The sequence below is a fragment of the Passer domesticus genome, chromosome 12, assembly GCF_036417665.1.
Source record: "Passer domesticus isolate bPasDom1 chromosome 12, bPasDom1.hap1, whole genome shotgun sequence".
Lineage (NCBI taxonomy): Eukaryota > Metazoa > Chordata > Aves > Passeriformes > Passeridae > Passer > Passer domesticus.
In genome coordinates this window covers 20,299,414-20,322,413 of record NC_087485.1, presented here as the reverse complement: position 1 = coordinate 20,322,413, position 23,000 = coordinate 20,299,414, and the positions used below count along the sequence as shown (strand labels likewise).

Below are 23,000 nucleotides of genomic sequence, written 5' to 3'. Positions count from 1 at the left end.
ATTGTCATAAACCAAACAAGCAAAACAAAATGATAAAAATTTAAAAATCCAAATCCTCCATGTATATATGATTAATCTGCATACACATCCTCAGATCCTCCCTGGGAAAAAATAATTAAATCTTCCTAACTTCAAAAAGCAGTGCCAGCAATGCTGATGAACACGTGTGCAGATGTGTAGTTCTTGTTCATAAGGGCCACTTCCAAAACCAAATCCATGCCCTGGGCTGAGCCAAGGAGTTTCTTTTCTTTTTCCAACATCATCACCCTCCCAGTACTAGTGACAAGTCATATAAAGATTCCTAGCAACACTAAAGGGCTTCTCAAGTGCAGCCCACAATTTATAAGAGCATTAGGCTGATCTTTAGAGTGTTTGTGGAGTGAAAATGCAAATGGGGCTGCTGCTAATGTCTCCTAATGTCCCATATTTCAGCTGGCAGCCCCAACCCTGAATTTCCCATGCACCACAAACGCTCAGCGCTAATGAAAATGAGGCAGAGGAAGCTCATAAGTCTCTTGTTTGTGTTCCAGCACGAAATCAACTCTCAGCATTTGCAAAACCCCCAGAAGCACAGCTACTAAGATGTATTTATTATCAAGGAGTGTTATTTGTTCCATAATTTAACACTGAAGCTGCATTTCTAAGGGCAAGCCCCATTTTTTCAGTGGTTGCCTCCTCAGCTGCAGCTCCCTCTGAAAGGGAATCTGTTTCTCTGAAGTGTCACATCCCACAGCACAGCTGGGAGAAAACCTTCCTGACATTCTCAAGAAAAACATAAAAGGCAAAGAAGGGGGTGAAAATCCCTACTAAAAGGTTCCTTATCTACATAAAAAAACAATATACATGGCCTGAAAAACCTTATGTGTCTATACAAACCCTTCTGTACAACTCCAGCCCTCCTCAGGTAACCCTGGAGCTCCAAGGAAAAGATTTTCTAATATTGAAACATCAATGTGGAGAATTGTCAGGGCTGAACAAAAAGGGCTCTAAAGGATAGGGACTCCACTGTCCCCAAATTCACGGCACTGGGAAGGCTGGTTACCTTTTTGAGGTTTTTACTATTCTTTTAATTCTCTTTAAAGCAATGACTTTTCCATTGAGCAGTAGCTGGAAATTTAAAAAGTACACAAGAAATGATGTGTATAGGAACACCCAGCTCTGGCTGCAGATGTGTCCCCCCACATTCCCTGGGACTCATCCTCAGTGGCTTTGTACAGGCTTTAAATAGTAAAAACAATATTGTCCTCCAAACCAATTTCAGCTTCAAAATTTTCCACAGTTTCCTGGCTACTCTCTGCCTAATCTGCTCCCTGTGTGGAGCTGGTGATTCAGTTCATACCTCCCAGGGTGTGAACAGGAGAGAAAACCCTGCTGTGGAATCAGGGGTGGATATGCATTTCTAAGGAGTTTATATTCAGAAGGAAAAAAAATGTCATCCTTTAAGCCATCCTTTGATCAATTTATTCTCCAAGTACTCTGAGTAAATTTATCTGACCTCCCTGTTAATTTTGTCAAACAATATTTTCATCTGACAATGGCTGTGCTCTTCTGATTATTTCATCCTCTGGAGTCAAATCTTGTGATCTTCCTGCAGAAAAGTCTCATATGGGATTCCAAAAGTGTTTGTCCCTACAAGCATTCCAGAATTCTACTTAAAATAAAAGGAGAAGCTGCATCACAAACATTACCATAGAAACAAAGTGCCACAGACAGAGTTATTAGTGAGAATGAAAAGGAAAAGCTAATTCATAGAGATAACTCCCAGTCTTCAGTCTGTAACAGACACAATTCTAATAGAATAGAAACAGGTTTCATTAAGCACTGAGCAAACCATCAGAATAATATTACTATGTCCTTTATTTAAACAGGGGCCACCATAATTGAGATGAAGCTCAAATAAAGAGCCTGACTCTGCAGCCTTCATAGACATTCAGGAACACCCTCCTGCTTGAATTTGTCACATCTTTTCATATCAGCCCTGATTTGCTTTTGCCCAAGCACCCCACCATTGTCTGTGATATAAAAATGGGCAGGAGATCTTTCTCCTTTTCAGTGCCTTTATTAAAGGATCAGCTCTGGGTGGGGGCCCGAGGGGTCGCGCACACCGCCACTGCTCCCGGTAGCAACGTGGAGGAGGAGGTGACGCAGTTTTGCTGCACAGCAGAACTGGGGCTTCCGTCCTCACGAGCGTGCCCAGGAAGACAACTGTCTGGCTCGAAGTCTAGGGTCCTCACTTCATCTCTGTTCTGTTGAAATTACAGTGAGTTCTAAAACCTCACTAATTGAATAAGAGTACCTTTTGCAAGCAGAACCATTCACTTAGTTTCTTAAATTTTAGTTTAGTTTGTTGGTTTCAGGGTCTTTAGTTAGATTCTCTTGACTTCCTCTTGATTTGCATATTTCCCAGGGAGGTTTCCTCGGCGCCATTTTAGAGAGCAGTGGAGGCAGCATTTGACGGAGGTAACAAGGGTGGGTGTGAACTGCAGGGACTAACAGGTTCAACCTTGTAACAACAACTTTGCTTATTACAACTTCAAATCAACAGTAACATTAGAAGTTTTACATTTTAACAACAACATAATTAACACGCTTAACTTATTGAAACTTCACATTTAACAGTAACACTTTCAATGGCCTTAACTTATAGGATTGTCCATTACAGCCTGCATGGCATCCTCTCCATTCACTGCAAATGAAAATGTGATCCCAATAAGTCTCCAGGACTGGGAGCAGCAGACCTTATCTAGAAGCTATTTTTCAGCAAGGCAGCACTGTGCTCTCTTTGTTTTAATCTCCTGTGGTATATTAAAAAATATCCTGTTTTCCTCAAGGAGGAGAAACAGCTCCTAGCCCATAATAATCTGAGATGCAGACATGTCCAAATTAAGGGCATGGGAGCCGTGATGAAGCTTTGTCCTCCCTCCTGCAGCTTTTCCCATCTGCAGCTTCGAAGAAAAAACAGCTCAAAGGAAGAACTGGGAGCAAGACCCAGACTAAATTCTGCCCTTGTTTCAGATTGTGCTCTGCCTTGAACATCTTTAGGATGCCATAAATTCATCCTAATAACCACCTTGCCCCTGAGCCTTGTTGCAAAATCCAGGAAGCTCCACATCCCCAGTCCTCTGCAGAGACTTTTCTTCATTTCTTCAGCATCCTGCTCTTGACCTTGATCTTTATGTGCTGATAACTGATCTCCAAACCCATCAAATTATGATTTTTTTTTTTCTTTATAACTGGGCCTTCAAAGCTTGAATTTCTAAACTAAACTACTATATCGGTGTGACTAGGATAACATATTTAAAAATCAGAACAAAACAAATCCACAACAGAGAAATATTCTCCATTTACTTTTATTTGTGCTGACAAAGTCAATTTTAACTTGGGAATGCACATTTGAAAGACTCTTTAATGGGACAGAAAGTTCAGCAGTTGATTGGATTTCTCTGAATGCATTAGATACATACAGATTAATATACAATAGATATATAATATAGATTTACCACATCTTAAATATTTAATCGGTTCAAATCATTGGAAAAACCATTCAACTTCTCAATAACAGCAGAACTAAAAAATCTCTCTGATTTAACAATGCTGGTGGACAAATCTTTCTGTTCTCATCCACTGTTGAACAAGTGTATTCATTCTCCAGTTTTATAATTGGATAAAAGAAAAAATAATATGAAGAAACCAAGAAAAAAAGAGCAATATGCACTATTTTCTACTTTTGGGAAAGGTAATTCTTTAATCTTGAACACTTCAAATTTGCATTTGTACTTAAATCTTTTACTCTTGGAAAGTATTTTCAAATAATTCATGTTTGGTGCAAGCAAGTTTCAAAAGCAGGCCACAATGAAGACCTGTTTATAATGGTTCAAATTTCATCCCACAACGGCCCCCATGACATGTAATCCCTGACACTGTCATTTCAAGGTGATCAGAAATACAAACAGGGAGAGCCAAAAGCCATTTTAGCCTATTTTTTTTTTTTTTGGACATATCCAAGAAATGAGCAAAGATAAAGGTAGACAGAGAAGCTTTTAATTTTTTACTCCCACACCAGCCTCTGGTTTGATCATCACTGTACCAAAAGACAACACCCTGCAAAGCACATTTTCCTTTTGGAAGCCTGCAAGTTCAGGACTTTTTAGAAAAAGAGAGGCAGCTGAGGCCCTGATTGTTCAAAGCTTTCTCCAGACGGGCTCTTTTAGTACCTCCAGCTACATGGAGTCATAAACAGAGATGAGTTCCCCAAACCCTTTATTGTAGCAACACTTCCACAGTGATTTAAAAATAAAATAAAAATAAAATCATAAAAGTTCCTAAGTAAAACACAGATGTGCGATACCCAAATTCTTGTGTAGTCTTGAAGTGCCTGGGAATTAAATTTTTATTGCTCTCCATTAGATCTTGTATAACATTGCTGGTTTCTGCAGAGGACCCCATTAGATCTTTCTCCCACTCGTGCTGAGAGCACAGCAATGGAAACATACAGGGCTGGGACAGAGAAGTGCCCTCCCAGACCCTGTTTGCAGTGCCCGGAGATCTACCTCACACCAACTCTCTAAAACTGAAAGAGCAGAGAGAAAAAAATCATGTATGAAAAAGTGAGAACAGGACAAAGTGATGCTTTGTGATGAAACCTTTATTTATGCTTGTAGGCGTGTGAAGCACCACTGATATCAATGATGGCTTTTCTCCTTTTCCTTCATAGCCATGCATATTCATATATTAAAATCTGAGCAAGCTGAGGAACAGCTGGGTGCTCAAAGAGGATCAGTGCTCATGGAGCAGGAGCAGTTTGAGGTCTTTGGGCAGGGCTGGCTTGCAGCAGCCAGACTGCAGGAGATCTGAGCAGGCAGAGCTCCTCAGCATGCTGGTTTGGGATGGGAGCACAGCAGGGCTCCCAGGATGTTCCACACCTGGGTTAGACCCATCCAGCTCTGACAGACAGCTCTTGTCCCCTCTGTGTCCCCTCCCCACCGAGGTTGGCACAGCGGGACTGGCACCGCCCCAGGGGACGCCTTGGACACCAAAACCAAACAAGCTCTGAGGAAAAAAATATAAATATCAATGTCAGGACCCGCTCTTCTCAACCTGGGGGTCCCCAGCACAGCTTTGGTCCCACTGAGGTCAGCAGTTCAGGGAGCACAGCTTTCCTCATTTCTGCCAAAAAGCAAAGTGGGGAAGTGAACATGAAAAAACCCAACTTTCTGATTTCATACCATGCTGCCAGAGGATTTTTAATGACTAAATGTTGGGTTTTTTCTCTGTGTCACAGCACTCTCCCCACACTCACCTTCCTTTAAAAAGCTGGGAAACACAATTATATTGCTATTTCTTAAGACTTTAAGTCATAGAAGAAAACTTACATCAAAGTTTCACAAATCCACATGATATTTTGAACAAAAGCCTCAAATTTTATGCCATTCCTTCTCATTTATGTTGTCAGATGTAGTGTGGCATTAGGCTAAAAAGATAGCACAGGCAACACAGGAAGCAAGAAAAGCAATTAAATTTTGTATACAAATGAAAGTCATTCATTGTTTACAAATGAAAGTCTGCTGTAAGTAACCATGTAAAGTAGATCTTGCTGTGGGTAGGTGGGATCTGAATATTGAGAACTATCTGGAAGAAATGGCAATCAGCAACAGACTGCACAGGGCAGAGCTGGAATGAGAATAAAACTAGATTTAGCCAAGCTGGGGCATGCAGAAAAATAATAAAAAAAAGAGAAAAACAATAAAAAGTAAAGAAACACTGAGAAGATGAATTGGGGAAGGTGGAAGGTGATGGGGCAGGACAAGAGGTCACCATTCTGTGGTTTTTCCTGCTGCTCTGGATTTCCTCTACATTTTTTTTATATTCTGCAAATGTTTGATTGCTCATTTATGAAGTCAGGTGCTGCAGTCTGCTCTACACTTCCAGAACTGACCCTGGTATAGTCAGGCTGGAGGAACTCCCAGCTCCTGCAGGAGTTTTGCTCTCCAGGGGGAGAAGAACTGTGCACATACCCTGTGAAGCCTGAGGAGAAGAGCAAAGCAACCCCCACTGCTGGTTCTGCACAGAGCTCAAGGATCCCCACAGGGCTGGGGGCATTCCTCCTAAAGCTCCTCATCCAGAGATATTCCTTCCTCCCAGGCCATGCCCAGTGATGAAGATCCTGTTACCTTGCCAGTCTCCACCACCCCTGCAGGGGGAATGTCAGGATGTAAATATGTACAAATGTCAGGATGCAAATATGTACAAATGTTAAATGTAAATATGTACAAATGTCAGATGTAAATATGTGCACACGTCAGTGTGCAATTCTGATGATTCCTGTGAAAGCCTCAAGGAGAAGTCCCAGCAGAGTTAAACCCAATTGTTCTGTCATTCCCATTCCTCTTCTCCCTTTGGAAAAGAGAGCATCTGATCAGGATCAAGAGTGGACTTGTTGAGGGTAAGGAAAATGTAAAGTAATATCAAATATCCAGTGCCAAAAGGAGCCAGACTGCAAGTTCTGTACTGATAATCTGGCTTGGCATTTAAAGCTGATACAATAACACAAACAGTAGCATTCATTGCTAAATGTTTTGTCAGTAGACTCATTTAAAATGAGCACATTTTACTTTTTTTTTAATAGTCATAAATGCTTTCATACCATAAAATACTCTTCCAGTTCTACTCCAATCTTGTACTGCCTGATAAAAAAATCTCACCACGAGAGAGTTGGCCATAGCTCATTCTCTAATCATTGCCTGGCATTAAGAGTAGTGAGAAATCAATTATAATCACTGTTAAATAAGGGGGTCACCATCAATATGCTCAGAGCCTTGACAGAAATGTGTTAAGAGCTCAATTGTTAAATATAATTTCATAAGGATATCTTTCTCATGATCTGTATAAATGTGGGAAGATGAAGAGGAAAGGAAAATAATTGCTGTATGAAAGTGTAAAATTATGAATAAAAAATTAGGTTTATTTAACAATACCTCACATGGCATCATCCCTGCAGTTAAGGTATTGTCCACAGCTGAAGAGGGAAGATCACTGGAAGTTTTTCAGTCAATCTGATGAGGTTGCAAATACAAATAATTTTGCAATTTTAGGGTCCAGCATAAACAACCAATAGTGTTTAAAGCATCACATAGTTTTGGCTGGTTCAGCTTCATGGACAAGTGTCCAATTGGCTATTCCAACTTGAGCTTTTATTTTCTAAAATGTCATTAAAATAGAGACTGTTTTTACCCTATAATTACACACGAATATCAACTGCTGCTGAATAAAAAGGGCAGCTGAACAGCATAAAACAATTTTGTCCTTTTCCCCCTATCACCTTCCCTCCTCAGCCTCTGTCTCATATTACATTTGCTGTTAAGTCTCCTCATAGATGTCAGGCTCTAATCTTCTCCCCTCTGGAATACTCACCCTGAAATCCATATGATTTCACTGGTAAATTCTGGTTTAGTTCATCCTACTGTTTATAAAGCCCTTAAAAAAAGACCATCTGACAATAATTCTACAATACAAAAAACTGTGCCAGATGCCAACAGTACCATCACTAGGAAAATAAATCAGGTTATTTCAATACCCATCTTAAATTTTTGTTGATATTCTGTTAGAAATTTGAAGTCTTGAACCTGTCTGCATCCAAGAATGCACCTTCTGAAGAAAACAACAAAACCTGAGGAATTCTAAAGAAATGTAACCCAAGGGCTTTGTTTCACTTCAAATTTTTTCCACCATACTGTGTAAAGTGTTGGCAGAGTCTGGGGCTTTTGGGGCTTGGTTTTAGATTTCCAGCCACGTATCCAGATTATAAACGGAGCCAGTAGCAGAAAAAGTCCCATATTTTAAGGAACAGGAATTCTCTGTATATCTGTGTGGACAGCTGACTCACAGGAACCATGAGAAAGCCTGGATCATAAGGGTTGTTTCTTTTTCTGCTCCCCCAGTAAATATTTTTCCTCAATATGTGCCCCAGTACATCCACACTGAGCGTTTCCCCCTCCTGGTGTAATATTGATGTCATATACATTGCTTCTGCTCTAACTCAGCTCCTCACTTTTTCCAGGCATTCTCAGAAGAGAAATCCCAGTTCAAAACAACCTAAAGGTGCTTTCTCATACTCCTAAATGACAGAAATACTTCCCTCAGCTTTGCTGCTCCACTCCCACGTACATTCTTGATGTCTCGAGCTACAACTTCATTTATAGAAGGGCCCACCCTCCAAAGCTGGCAACTGAATTGTGAGGAGCAGCTCCAAAGGTCTCCTGAGAGAAGCAGAGCTGAACCAGCAGAAGCTGTCCTGCTCTTTTAATTCTGCCTCTTGAACAATCAGGATCTGGAAGCACGAATTCACACAAGCTCCTCTTGCATGAAGGAACAGCAGAACACCTCTGTACTGGTTGGAGCCTCAGCATGGAGGGTGTGTTTGGGTTTATTCTGCAAAGGAGCACTGCGCCCTGGGTGTGTGAGAGCCTCTGGGGCAGGTGCATGTTCTGGGCAGCAGGATGCTCCAGATGGGTGAGGATGCAGGGCAAAGGTGCCACAGAGCCACACCAAAGCACTCAGTGCTGGATTTCCTTGCATTTCTTTCCAGGCACCTGTATCTCATGTCGACAGACAAGAATTGTCTCATCTGCCCTTGACAAGACATAAATTAAGGCACGCTGCAAACACACGTTCTATTTAAATAATGGCAGAGATTCTCATTTCAAAGGACATTCCAAAACCATCCTCCCTTACAAAACATTAGCATATGCTTCTTAAGTGCTCCTGAAATAAAATTTGTATCACCACAGTCACGTGGCATTCCTCTGCCTGCAAAAGCTGCTCTCAGCTGCCTCGCAGTTAAGGCTTGAACCAGAATTTCCTTGCTGCAAGTGTTTTCTCTCTAAGGTGGATAATTTTACTTCTCACTCCTCCCGAGAATTACAAGACAATCTAAAAACATCCCCCACTCCTGTTTGTGTTGTGAGAATCTCTTTTACACCATCCCTCCTTCCAAACAGAAAAGCAGCATAAATTCCATAAACAGAGATTCCTGGGTTCCATAAACAAAATTCCTGGCTTCTTCTCAAGAAATAAATACAAGGTTTGATTCTTCATTGACCTTAAAAATAGTATTATTTTTAGCATGCTTATTATAACAGTGAATTAGCAGAACAAGAATTAGCAGAACAGAATGAAGGAATTATGTGCATATTATAATATTTGTTTGCAAGCCCTAATTAATACCAGTAAATCTTGACAGGTTATTGTGTCTCAGCTTGCAGAGCTCCTGACCTTGGCCCTGCAGTGTCAGAACCACCATCCCCAGAAGAACATGGGCTTTTGTATTTGGCTTTAATACACCCAGTCTTTCACCTTCCCAGGATACAGCTGGCTTGATTACATAAAAGTATTCATATTCATAATACTACTTTAAGAGACTGGGATAAACCAAACCATTTCTATACTTTCAGACCAGTCTCTATTCTACTGAAATTCCAATAATAGCTAATGTGGGCTCAAATTAAACTTCTATTTCCCCACCAGCTCTTTAGGAGAGATTCTGTTTCCATACATTGCACAATTATGCAACTATAATTAGTTTAAATCTTAAATAAATAGGCTTAATTTCTGAATCTCAAAAGCAAGCAAGAGCACATTACTTACCACACTGTTCAGCAATCAATGGAAATAAGTTCATATTCTGGTTACTGAATTAGGACTCTGACAATTCAATTAAAAAAATAGGATATTCACTTAAAATAGGCAACGTCCCTTGTTTTTTTATGCCAAACATCAATATGCAGTGGACCTGCTACAAAAACAGCAATGCTGAGCAGAGATCTCCCCTGAATTTAGGTTCAATCACACTTGAGTGATTAAAAAAGAGCCTTGCAATTTAAATGTGACCAAAAGGAGCAGGACAAGGGGGAAGAAGCAGGTGATAAGTACAAAAGTAGTTAAGACAGGATCCATTTGGGAGCAGAAAATCATATTTCTTTCGAAACAAAGTGATTTTGTGCTGCAGATTCAACCTGGATGGGGGAGTTCTGCAGGAGTCAGAGTTAATAAACAGGAGTCTTTCATTGGAAAGAAAAGACATGGAGCCTTTAGAGCTCAGGAGATGAGAACTGTTCCCCTTTATCTACCACACACCCCAGGGCTTTCTGCAGAGCCACATAAAACTCCTGCATTTCCTGAGCTGCTCCACTGCCAGGGCTCTGCCCATATTGATTAGGGATAAAACTTCGCAAGGACAGCCAGCAGAATTCAGCAAACATAAATCAAATCAGCAGGGCTGCTTCTGATCCAGGGGAAAGATTCCTACTGAGCCCATTTTGCCACTAATAGGGCCCCATGTCAGCCAGACAATGCCTTGATTTCATGCTCATATAATGAATAAATACATCAAATTCAGTCCTTCATGGGGCAGAGCTGCTGCCTCAGCACACCTTTCCCACTCCAGAATCTGGGGTAATAAATTTACCTTCAGACACTGTCTTTCCTAAATAGCCACTTTGAAAAACACCACCAACATCTGGAATATTTAATTGTCATCACGTTGATCCATAAAGTCGCTGCAATACCAAGGTTCAATTTCAAATGTATCAGCACAACGAGTGAAAGTTTATTCCAAACTTGACTGGTGGGCAGGGCATGGCTTTGAGGACACTCCAAACAGCAGAATGGAGGTCTCAGAGATACTGGACTGCTCCAGTTCCAAAGCGAATGTTCCTGATGAGCAGTTCTCCTCAGGAGCACACACAGTAAGCTCAGGGCAGGGGAAGACTCTACCACACTTCCTACCACACTTCCACACTTCCACTCAGACACACAAACAACATTTCCTCAAATGATTAAAAAAAAAAAAAAAAAAAAAAAAAAAAAAAAAAAAAAATTAAGCAAGGCACCAGATAGAACAAATAACTGCTCATCTTGCTGGGAACTTCAATGTCCAAACCTCTGCCTTTTCTAACCTGGGCTCACTATTTTGCCGTTAAACAAGTTAGTTTTAATTTTTATCCTTTTAGTCCAGAAGGATTGCAGGCTTGGCTAACAACATAAACCTGGTTAATCAACTTTCATGCCATATTTATGTTGCAACAGGGAGGTTTTACTGCAGTCTGCAGTTTACCAATGCATACTGTGGAACACAGCCAGTGCTTTATGTACCCTTCAAATTGCAAGCTGCAGTCTACCTTGCCATCAGTGACCCCAAATCAGCTACTGACAACCAGCTCTAGTCTTTGCTGAATACAGATTCAGTTACATTTAATTAAAACAAAACAAAAAAGGGGGGAAAAAAAGGGGAAAAAAAAAAGAAAACAAAAACCAACCAAGCCAAACAAACAAAAAACCCAACCACACCCCTCCAGGAATTATATTTCACTTACAAAAATTATGAATTTTCAAACCTACCCATTTTCTTGTGACAGAGAAACCAGTTAAAAGTAAAGAAATGTGTATTTCCTAATTCATTTGTTTTGCCATCACTAACCCATCTTTATAGCAAGTTTTTGGCCAAATAAAGATCTCCCTTTTACAGAAGCTGCAGCATAGCTGTGACTCTATTTGTCATGTTTTGATGGTGCTGCTTTGGTTTTACTGAAGTTATTTTCCCCAGCAAGCTGAAGGGCTTGCAAGGCAAAAAAACCTGTCAAAACCTGTTCTGGCATCCTGTGTTTCCTAAATCACTCGTGAACATTTATGGCAGCAAGGAACGTGGTAATTAAAACTCACATTCTATGGCTGCTCAGAAAAGTCAAGGCTCTGATACAAACGACAATTAACAGCCCATACTTGAACCACACCAATTACACAGAGCTGGCAATTAACATTATTACTCATAAATTATCATGGGCAATGTGTTTTGCCTAACATGAGGCAGGAGGAGAAGAAGGGGGAATGACTCATGTTCCAGTTGTGCCGTTCCCCATCAGCCAGGCCTGGGCAGCAGCCCAGCTCAGCCCAGCCCAGCCCAGCTCCTCCACATCCCAAAGGCCCCTCCAGGGGGGTTGGACCAGTTCAATCCAATCAGCTTTGCTCTCAATGGCTCTTTTCACCCACACATGAAACCTGGACAACATCAACTTCTCCCAAATGGTGTTTGGGGTTTGTTTTCCTTCACTTTTTTTTAACAGGATTTTTTATGTGGCTTAACAAGTTTTGTGTTTTTCTTCTTTTTTTTTTTTTTTTTACAATGCATCTTAGCATAAATCAAGTTCCTATGGAGATTCTATGTAGTATACAACTTTGATGGTTTTTAGATTAATAACAGTAAAATATTTGAAGGTTTAGTGAAATACAAGGTTATTTATCATAAACCAAATGTAGTTTATTTCATTAGCTTGAAATACAGAGGCAATTGATACTTGCCACTATTGGCACTGCAGATTTTTCTCCCAGGAAGAAGCATTCTGCCATTCCTAATGATAAAAAAATAAAACTAGCATCTTATTTATATTTTAAAAATAGTTGTTTCATGGGAGGCAATACATTCATAATCAGGACTAAATATTATTTCCAGGTGTCCTGGATTAATTTGATTTTAAGGAAAATGGGAAGCCATGAAAACCCAACAAATTTGGGGTGGTGACATCATCTGAATTGCCTGAAAATTTGGAAACTCCAATGGGCTCCAGCAGCAGGGGTTTAGCAGAGAGCAGACAATTACAAGGTACTTTTAGTCACACGGTTCTGAACCATAAGAGAGAAGGACACACTCTTATCTACAAATTGCTTAAACCCCTTCCTACAGTAGCAGTTCCTGAAATTTCATTTTCCTATTCTTTTCCTTCCTCCATCAATTTCTTATGTTGCAATTTTAAAGCCAGTTGAGACCAGGTCATAGTGTCTCATTAGCTAATATGAAATTTAGAATATTTTACTGTCATAACAAATTTTGGCCTTTCAGATTTCAAATATGCACCTGTTTATACCAAACCTGTCATTTTCATAGCTGGACTACTTTTATTGTATTATGTTTCAGTTAATACCTTTCAAATACAATTCATTTCTTTATAAAGCCTTTTAAAAAATAATTTTAAAAATGTTTCTCAGAGTTGCAGTCCAGTCTGAGTAACAAACACAGCTGCTGCTGGTGCCTTCTTGGTACAGGTTCTCAGGCTGGCATGGTGTTCAGAACTGCTACAATTTTAAGGAAATTTGCAGTCATTTTGGGGCAGTAATGCAATGTCCAATCCTGCTGACATAAGCAATAACCCTGGAAAGCTTAAAAAGGATGAAAGCAGTGATGCTTTAACCAAGAAGGAAAGTCTGCTTGGCAGAAATCCTGTGCTGAGCCCAGAGGTGACAGGTTCAGGACACACAGCCCTGACACTGGGACTGGGCTGAAGGAACAGCCCTGCTCCCTCCTATTGGTGTGACACAGGGAAAGGGACACAAATCCTCATTCTGGGAAAACCTCCACTGCAGCACGTTTGTGTGATTGGTTCAGGACCAAAACAAGGACATGAAATATGCATTAATTGCTGAAACAAAAGGTGCTTTGATTAGAGTTTAAGTGACGATTCCAGAACAAGTTGGACACCATGTCCACATGGAACAGCACCTTTGTTCATGGTATGAAACCACACCAGTTCAGCCCCAAACAGGAACAAGATTATTAAATATTTCCTCAAATCCCTTACCTTCCCTGCCAGCCACCCTGTCCTGCTTTGCTGTATTTCTGTCACTGCTTCTTTTTTTCCCCCACTGGAGTTCCACCCTTCTTCTGATTCTCTCTCCTTAAAAACACAACAAAAAAAAATTTCTTTCTTAACTGAAAACTTGCTATTTCCACATAATTGCATATTTCCACATCATAACAAACCTGAGCATTGCTCTCCTCCTTTTTTCATTGGTTTCATTCAGCTGTTTGCACCAAAGAACCCAAATTTGGGCAAACCCAGCCAAAGACTCATCTCAGTGACAACCTAAATGTTATCAGTGCACCCTTACTAAACTTAGCAGCCTAAGTGTGGTTCAGCAAAGATTCAGTGTCAACTCCAAAAATAATCTCCTTAGATTCATCTAATCCTTGTTTGTGAAAGTGAAAAAATCACCTGCATGCTCTTTTTGGGAGCTGCTTAGTGTTCAGCTGGGGGGAGTGGGTGAGAGACGTCCAATTCCAGGCCAGCAATATTTCCAAGACCAGGATCTACAGAATTGTTCAGCTTTTGATAGAGGCATCCTTGCTGTCAGTTTTCATTTTTTACTCATCCATTAATCCTAAGAAATCCTATTAGAAATAATAGAAGACACTGCCTTGCAAACTCCTGTTCTCTTATGCTCCAACATCTTCATTTCCACAACTGCCTAATTGCATCATTTCATACCAAATTCTTTACAAGCTCCCTGTAGTGAGAATTCTCTGTTCCTCTATAAATGGAAGTCCTGGATTTAAGCAATATTGAAGAGAATAGGTTCCCTCATGGCTTGGAAAGGAATGAGAAGCACTGGTTTAAAGTGGTTTCAGCAGAGTTTCAGCCATGAAGAATGGCAAATGGCAGGACAGAAACTCAAAAGCTGCATCTACAAGCCTTAGTGGATTAGTGGCCTTGGTGGCAGTCTTTGTTCTGCTAAAAATCACTTTTCTAGAATTGAACCAATAAAATTCAGTATTGTGTATATTTTAAATTCTCATTGTTTTTATATTTTTTATATTTTATTAGTTTTGCTGAGATATTTCTATAATCATTACAAATATGATATGATATGATATGATATGATATGATATGATATGATATGATAAATATAATATACTTTTTGTACCTGAATGGGAAAGGAGAGATACAGAGCATCCCAAATCATATATATATCTATGGAAGTCTTGAATTTGTAAGATGAAAAAAACCCCAAACTGTAAATTTGCAAGGATTTGTGATCTTCATTCAGCCTTGCACAACATAGCTAGAATCATTAACAAATTAAAACCTCAACTCACATGCCCAGGCTCCATCACATTAACTATTTTAAACACCCACATCCACAGTATTAGAGTTTTTCTCCTCCTGTCTGAAAAAAAAAGGATCAATCCAACAAATCAGCCATTCAAGGAGGAAAGTGGAGCTTTTCAAAGTGTGGTCCTTAGAGCAACATTATATTAAGCCAGACAACACTACAGATACAGTTTCTTTAAAATATCCTCTGTGAGTCTACATGCAAAGATTTCCCCTGAAATCACAGGAATTCTGTACAGCTTCAGACCAGCCTGAGGGTTGAACTTTTTAATAGCAGAAAAATACTACAGGAGAAAAAAAGCAAATGTGATTTGATTCATCTGAGCATCAAATCCATGGCCCCTGCATGTCTGGGTGGGGTTTGATGCACAGACACATACAGATCCTGACATTTGGATCAGCAGGTTTAGCAGCTCATGTTATAAGGAAAGAGAATTAGAACCAGAAAAAAACCCAGTCCTCCCTAGTGCTAAGGACTAAGTACAACATTTTGGGTGTTTTATAAGGCAGGGGAATTCATAATTAAACATCTCCTAAGTAGGAGTATTAGTTGCTTTAGAGGAAATAGGCTGCTATGGGAATCAACAAAGAACATCAACAGGAGATGCTGAGATGCCTCTTAAAATCCCCTGCCCCTCCAGAAGCTAAATAATTTATTGGTGATGCAACAGAGCCATCAGTTTCAAAAAAGACTCAGAAGTTTGCCAGACTGTTTTTGCCAAGCACCAGTAATAATAATGAAAATATTGATTCCCTTTTATTAATAACTCAGGATAAGGGCAGAGTGCAGAATATTCATCTCAACTTCCAACAAGCAGCCAGCTCTAGGCAGAATGCACTGGACTCTCTTTGAGTAGTTCTCAGGTTTTGATGTTGAACATTCTGCTGTTTTACTGATGGAAATATCCTCCTTTTTGTACCACATTTCTGACTGATCCACAAGCTTTGGCATAACACAAACCCGTTGCAGATGGGTCAGACCAAAGCTGACACAGCTACCCATGTCAGCTTTTCCTGTTAATATATCAATAATCATAAACCAAAGAATTTCAGCTATTTACAACCACTTATTACCTAAACCACTTTCAATAAAATTGATGTTGTTAAAATTATTTATTTATTCGTTTGTTTATTTATTTAAAATCTAGTCATGACTGTTAAATCTGTCTCTAAGTTATTTTACTGTGTTTTATAGTCCTTCCCTTCACATCAGTGTCACTGATAGGCTTTAGTATTCTGAGATCACAGTTTTTAATTTTAGCTATTGGTCTCCTCTTTATTTTGGGTCCATCTTTTTTGAGAACCTCACACAGCCCTTAAGAAATATAACATAAGGCCACAGCCATTTTCAAATACAAACTGTGTTTTACAAGTCCATCCTGTAGGGATGGGGAGAGTTTTCCTGACTTTTCCCTGCTCCTGCCCACCCCTGGGTCTCCATACAGCCATCCCAACCTCCAGCCCCTTTGGAACAATCAGCACTGCCATTACCTATCCCTGACATGGATCACAGGTAGGCAGCCCGGATTTCTTTCACCCTTTTAACCAACCAACTCAACTAGAAAAAAAAATCACACTCCAAACCTCTGCTTCATTGCAAAGTGATGAAACTTTCCAGAGGATTACAGCCCCAGAGCCTATAATAACTCTTCCACTATTGCTGCTGGTATTTCATCCCATTGTTTTCCTCCTGGTAGGATGTACAATTCACAGCAGTGGGACTACTTTGAATGAGGCATCTATTCATAGCAGGGTCTCCACAAAGCCAGTGGTCACTTTTAGTCCTTTCTATGTCCTAGGTTTTTATTATCTAGCTGTCTAGCTTACAAGAAGGGGAAAATTAAATTGGGAAAGGAGTAAAACCCAAAGTTTTAGGATTTAAGCCACCATTAAATAACATACATGAGAAGTCAATCTTCCATTTAAGTGGGAAGTCCCCTGTTCTGTAGTCTCACAGCAACACTTTTGAACCTATCTCTAAAGCACAGCTTGCTCTCCTCAGCATCAGACACAGCTGATTACATATCAAAAGATACTTCCAAGGAGCCCTAAATTATGCCAGAATTTTTACAGCCCATCTCTTCTCAACATCAAACACATGAATATCATGGAGAGACCCACAAATTTAAGACACTTAGTCTGACAGGGAAAAAAAAAGAAAAAAATGGAGGTGGCCGCACCTAAGTTGAGGCAAGAGCTGGTTAATTGAGACAGGAAAAGGATGAACTTCTAAGAACTTACCTACAGCTATGGAGGGCATTGTCTCACTGTTTGCCAGACAGTAGTGATACTGAGGGGGATGTTTTTTTGGGATTCAAATGTTGTTTCGTGGCTGTAGAAGCACATAATGCTGGCTTCTGTTTGTGACTCAAGAGAAGAACTTCAGTCTGGGTCGGAAGCAGCCTTGCCAAATGTTGGTCTGGATCATCACTCACCCCTTGGGCATGGAAGGTGAGTTCTCTAAACACACAGTGGGAAGAAGCTAAAATTCACCCAGGAAATCCCTCTCCTGCATTTTAAAGCCTGAGGACCTCAGAGTGTTTCCTAACAAGCCACACACCACATTTCCTGGGATGCTGTGTCTCCAGGTGCAGTTTCCCTGGCACAGCCCACCTGGGACACAGTGGATTTACAACCATGGACAACCCTGGATTGCAGGGCCCTTTCAGAGCAACCAGAGAGCTCTGCACAACCCCTGAGTGTTCCTTAGGAAGGAACTGAAATTTAGGACATTTAAATGCTTTGCAAAACATAGCCTTCCTCCTAACCCTGCCTCATGTATCTTTACAGATGATGCTGCAGCCAAAGGCTGTGGTGTAGGCTGAGGTCCCTCCTCTCCCTGGGAGGAGCAGGGCAGAGCAGAGCAGAGCAGAGCTGGCTTTTTAAACAGAATTCCATCCCAAACCCCTCCATTCCCTCTGGACAGCGATTGCCAACTGGCCTTAAGCACAGCAGTGGAGTCTCCGTGTTCTATACATGCTCAGACTATGGATGATTGCTTCATAGTTTTCTTTCACCTCTCTGTTTAGGAGATGCAGCAGTGGGGAAAGGCAAGGAAATCCTGCTTTCACTAGAAGAAAATTATATACAGTTGTATCAAGGTTCATCCACATAAATTTAACGTTAAAAATATTTTTCACATGAGACTGTACCCTGCTTATTCCTGTTCTCACCTCAATTAAAAAGCAACAGCAGGCAGAGGGCAAAAGGGTTTCAAACCTCAAGTTTTACTGTGACATGGCATCAGTTCTCATATCTCTATAAAAAAAACCACATAGAATATTTTTCAGAATACATCATTCTCTCACTTTTTTTTTTTCCTTAGCTGAAGAGCTTCCATGGACAAGCAGCCTTAAAATAGGTACTTCAAAAGAGATGCACCTTGGTGTGTGTTTGTAGTTCCATAAATGAGCAGAGATTTTCTTTTACCCTGACTGTTAATGGCCAGCATAGGGCTGATAACAATAAATACACAGCAGTGCTCAGGAAGGCAACAAGGACATTAATAATTTCTATATGTGGAAAAAAAGTCATAAAAAGGGATTCTAAGTCCTAATACCACAACTATAAAGTATGGACTTAATTTGCTTCAAAGGGATTTGTTGTCGAAATAAAGTCTAAAACATCTAATTCTCTAGAGCATCTAAAATACTTGGAATCTCTGATCAGTAAATAATGTGGGTAACCAGACCTCTGCTCAATTTTTTCTTTTTTTTCCATATTTATACAGGATTTATCAGAGACTTTTTTATTCCTAAAATTGCTCAGCATCTTAAATGGTTTCAGAAATGGGCCTTCCTCCCCCCCAAAAAAATGCCACAAACACTTCAGCATAAGATCAGCAACATTTCCAAAAATAGTCATTCTACTTATGTTATCTATAAATTACAAAAATATTGGCTTCATGTTCCCATGAAATGCACAAAATGTGCAAGAATGAAAAGTCATGTCAGAATTCCACACTCTCCCAAACTCTCCAGTATTAAGAAATACATGTACTAATTTGGATATTTGAAAGTATAAAGTGATGATGAATTAATTGAGAAGTGGGTTTAGGAACCCCCAGTTGTCCAGGCCTTGTGTTTTGTGTCATTAATCTAATTTATTATGGACAAATACCTGTTAATACATGTAACTCATGTGGCACTCATGGATACTCTGTAATAGAACTCATCTGCTGTGATTTCCTGTAGAGACCATGATTCATTCTGGACCAAAACCAACTTAAATACTTTCTGCTTTCAGTTAAAAGAGGTTTCTGGCATGAGATGTTAAAACTGATTCATTTTAGTGCATCTCTAACCCTTTTCCTCAAACCAAAAAGCCCTCAAAATGCAGGATGCCACCTACAAACTTAGTTAAATCTAATTAAAAAGCAAGACTATCACCAATGAAGCTCCAACAGCAAAGTTTATATTTCACTGAAGGTCCCAATGCTAAGAGTTGTGGACTCCTCACATGGCCAAATACTCAGTACAGAATTTAACAAGTATTCAGCTGCAGAGGGGTTATTGCACTCAGCCAAAAGCAAAAAGACAAAATGTAATGATTTGGCAGGGAATACACTCCATTTGTACCTCATGGCACTGAATGTTATTAAAAATGTTTTAACAACCACCTCCACCAGATTGCTTCTGAAAGCAGACTACAGAGCAGCATAAAACCTTTACATGTTTACACCCAGTCAACATTTAGAATCCCACACCCTCGCACTTTTAAACTAAATATTCAGAACTCTTCTCTGGTCAAAAGACTGTTTAAAACTCAGGACCTGCTGTCCCAGCTCCCAGGAGGAGTTGTGGAGGGTCAGAAGCCATGAATCCCCAAAATTTGGCTCTATCATTACATGGTCAGTGAGAAATGTTGCAAAATCTTATTATCATGTCAGAGATGAGAAAACAAAGATGTGCTGAGGATGAAAGTCCACAGAAGGAAAAAAAGCCCCAAGAGATCAAGACCTACTGGCAAACCCATCCTTTTCTTGAACTGATTGCTGGTTTGTTTATATTTATTGTTGCTAACACTGTCCTCACCACAAATAAACACATTCTATTACTCCAGCTTTCCACAGGAAGATCCATGTGTAACTCAAATCTCCCAAGGTTTTATCTACTAATGACTAACCCCAACACTGGAAGAATTATTTATTTTTTTATGTAGAACTTTCTAGTTTTGTAGTTTCTCTGTCCCCTATGATTACTTAAATAATACACTGTTTTACCTTTGTCAACATTTATGTTTCTTCTTAGTATCAAAGGAAGCTGAAATCCAGGGATTTCTATGAAAAATTTTTGTTCTCATATAAGCACCTGCAGCCCCAAGTTTCAGCTGTAACCCTGCTGCTTTGATTTTTCACATTTGATTAATAAATAAATACAATGTTTTCATATTTGTAGTTGGCAATCTCTCCTGAGATGTGCAGCCACCCTGATGCAAAAAGGAAACAAAAGTACTGGAAGTTTATTGTAAACAGTCTCTGATTTTGGACTTGTGCATTCTCTCAGGTTTAGAACTGCAATTTAACCCCCTGTACTTAATAAAATTTTAATGATTACATTACAGTGAACTAGTAAAAATACATATAATTTGACACCTTAGATACCTATCAATCTTTAGAGTCTTCATTTCAACCTATTTGTTGTACTGTGTAAATAGACTCAAGTGGAAAAACAAAATTCTGGGTTTAGTAACAATTCAGTAATGTATAAGCCTCTATTTAGAGATGTTTTAAAATGACTTGAAATTTTTAATTTTTAAAATGCAACTAATACAAATAAAATCATATCTTCTTACATCAAATAAGTCAAAGGCAATTTCTCTTGCATCATTTATACCTTATATATGCTCTACATGCTTCTGGTTTGGAACAAACAGCAAAAATGCCCAAGGAGGTATTTGGATTTCCCCCCATTTGCACAGAATTAAAAATTTTTGCAGCCTCTATAATTTTTCAATAGCGCTTAAAATATTATTTATAACACCATTAAGAAATTCATGGCAAACTTACTTGATAAGTTCACAGCTCACAGCTTTGGTTTGGGGTTGGCAAACCCTGTCAAAATGCAGCATTCCTAATTTCGTGTGAGGATCTCTATTTTACAAGAGTTTCTTAATAAAATTGGTAATCATCAGGGTCTTCCCATTTCAATGACCAAAAACCCAATCCATTTTTAAGAATTACAAAAGCTGGTCTTAAAATAAGTATCAAAGCATTTAAGATGGAAACAAGAGTGTTTTGTGTTTGTGAAAGCAAATCAAAACAGGACACGGCTTCTACACTGGGAGAAACTCCTTTATATCCAGAAGAGAGGAGACCAAGGACCTGGGTTCTCCCAGACCTCCCAAGACCTCTCCCAGGCCTTGCTGAGGTGATGATCTTCCATTGTGAGAGTCCTTCTGCTATGGGCTGAAGAGCAGTGAGCAGACTTCAGTGCTTCAGTCCCTGGCTGGATTTACACAGCTGGATTTGCTGGGTGTGAGAACACAGCACCATGGGCACTTCCCTGGCCCAACAAAACACAGCAGCCACTGCTTGGTGCCCCAACCCTCCCTGGCAGGGACTGCTCATTTGTTGGGAAGGCTCCTTGGTCATGCATGGTCAAAAAAGGCTCAGCTTGGTGTCAAAAAAAGACTAAACACACCTTTTCTACTGAGTTTTCAAACTCTTCACGTTATTTTTATACACATCGCAGTTTGGGCTAGCTCTATGTCCTATCTGAATATTCCACACACGTGAAAGGCAAACAAAACAGTAAAAAAAAACAAAACCAAACAAAGCAACATTGTTACCTGCATTTTCAAATACCTTTGAACACTGATTTTTAGCCTGTATTCCTAAATATAAATTTGAACTAGGGAAATGTTGCTAGGTACTCAGAGGTCTTCCTGCTTTGCTAAGGACATGACTTTACTCAGGCTTTGAAGACACACTGACAGCCTGATATATATCCCAGTGTTTAGACTGTCTGAGGCATTGTAGTATCATAAATGAAATAAAATTTCTCCTCCTGCATTTCACAAAAAGACCTTTGTTTATGCCACTTTCATCACCATTATTTGTAAGCCATATTATTTGCCACATTACTGTCCCAGAAATAACTCCCTAAGAAAGAAATGAGCCTACATTTCTAGAGGAGAGCTTCCAGAAGCTTTATCTTACCACTTCCTCGCATCATTTGATATGCTTGGCTGGACCTCTGAGTAAAAATAAATTATCACTTGAAGTTTGAAGGTGTACTTTGGAAGCAGATTAAAATGCATGCCTCTTTTCATTTGATTACTGCTTCAGGCTTTCTTTTTAGGCAGCTTCAAAAGGGGGAATATATATATAAATATATATATATATATATATATATATATATATATATATATATATATATATATACACATGTAGTGCAGAGCTGCCTTTTTAAGCTGGACAAACATGAGGTACAATGTGCTTCAAGGGAAACAAAAAAGGAGCACATTAAAAACTGTCATTTGTATGAAGAAAATAACTCCTAAAATAGACATTTCCATGTTTTCAGGACAAATTCATCACAATCAGAAGCAGCCTTCTTAAATATTCTTCTTAATTTTGCAGGGTGAGTAAGTCATCTATAGCAAAAAATCCCAACTGCTTTCAAGTTTAAACATAATTTTGCTAAACATCTAACTCATTATTAGGATTTAATGACTTATGAAGCCTAAACAGTCATACATTTTATCAACAGAAAATTTATGATTTCATTATGATTCAGCAGAATTACCCAGAAATGCTTACAGTCTTCAACTTTTTCCCTAATGTGATTCGGTGCAAAATGTTTAGTCACCCAAGCCTACAGAGAGAAATTTGATCAAAAGAATTGGGACATAGTTTAGATAACTTCTGAAATTTTAATTTGTTTTGTTGGTGGTGGGAATTTTCACTGTCATAGAGCTCCTGTCCTGCTTCTGACCCCACAGCAGAGCCTGAGGCTGGGTGAGGCTGGAGGGGCCCACAGGGGCTGCTCTGGTGCCACCTCCCTGCTCCAGCAGGGCCATCCCAGAGCACAGGGCACAGCAGAGTGTCCCTGTGGCTCTGCA

General features: G+C 39.6%; 1 long non-coding RNA gene across 11 annotated transcripts in view; it reads right to left on the bottom strand.

Annotated features, from left to right (window-relative positions):
• Nucleotides 1-4,004: 4,004 nt before the first annotated feature.
• LOC135279605 (uncharacterized) overlaps nt 4,005-23,000 on the bottom strand; it is a 99,177-nt gene continuing 80,181 nt past the window's right edge. The window contains exons 2-6 of one of the 11 annotated variants that reach the window (XR_010346830.1): nt 18,110-18,194; nt 14,040-14,205; nt 13,626-13,721; nt 6,975-9,699; nt 4,005-6,393 (exon numbers count right to left, since the gene is read on the bottom strand). This is a non-coding gene — a long non-coding RNA (uncharacterized LOC135279605). Of the gene's footprint in view, nt 9,700-13,625; nt 13,722-14,039; nt 14,206-17,177; nt 18,007-18,109; nt 18,195-22,095; nt 22,237-22,698; nt 22,882-23,000 lie in introns of those variants that run through there. The other 10 variants (XR_010346829.1, XR_010346824.1, XR_010346826.1 and 7 more) reach the window with 10 other exon arrangements.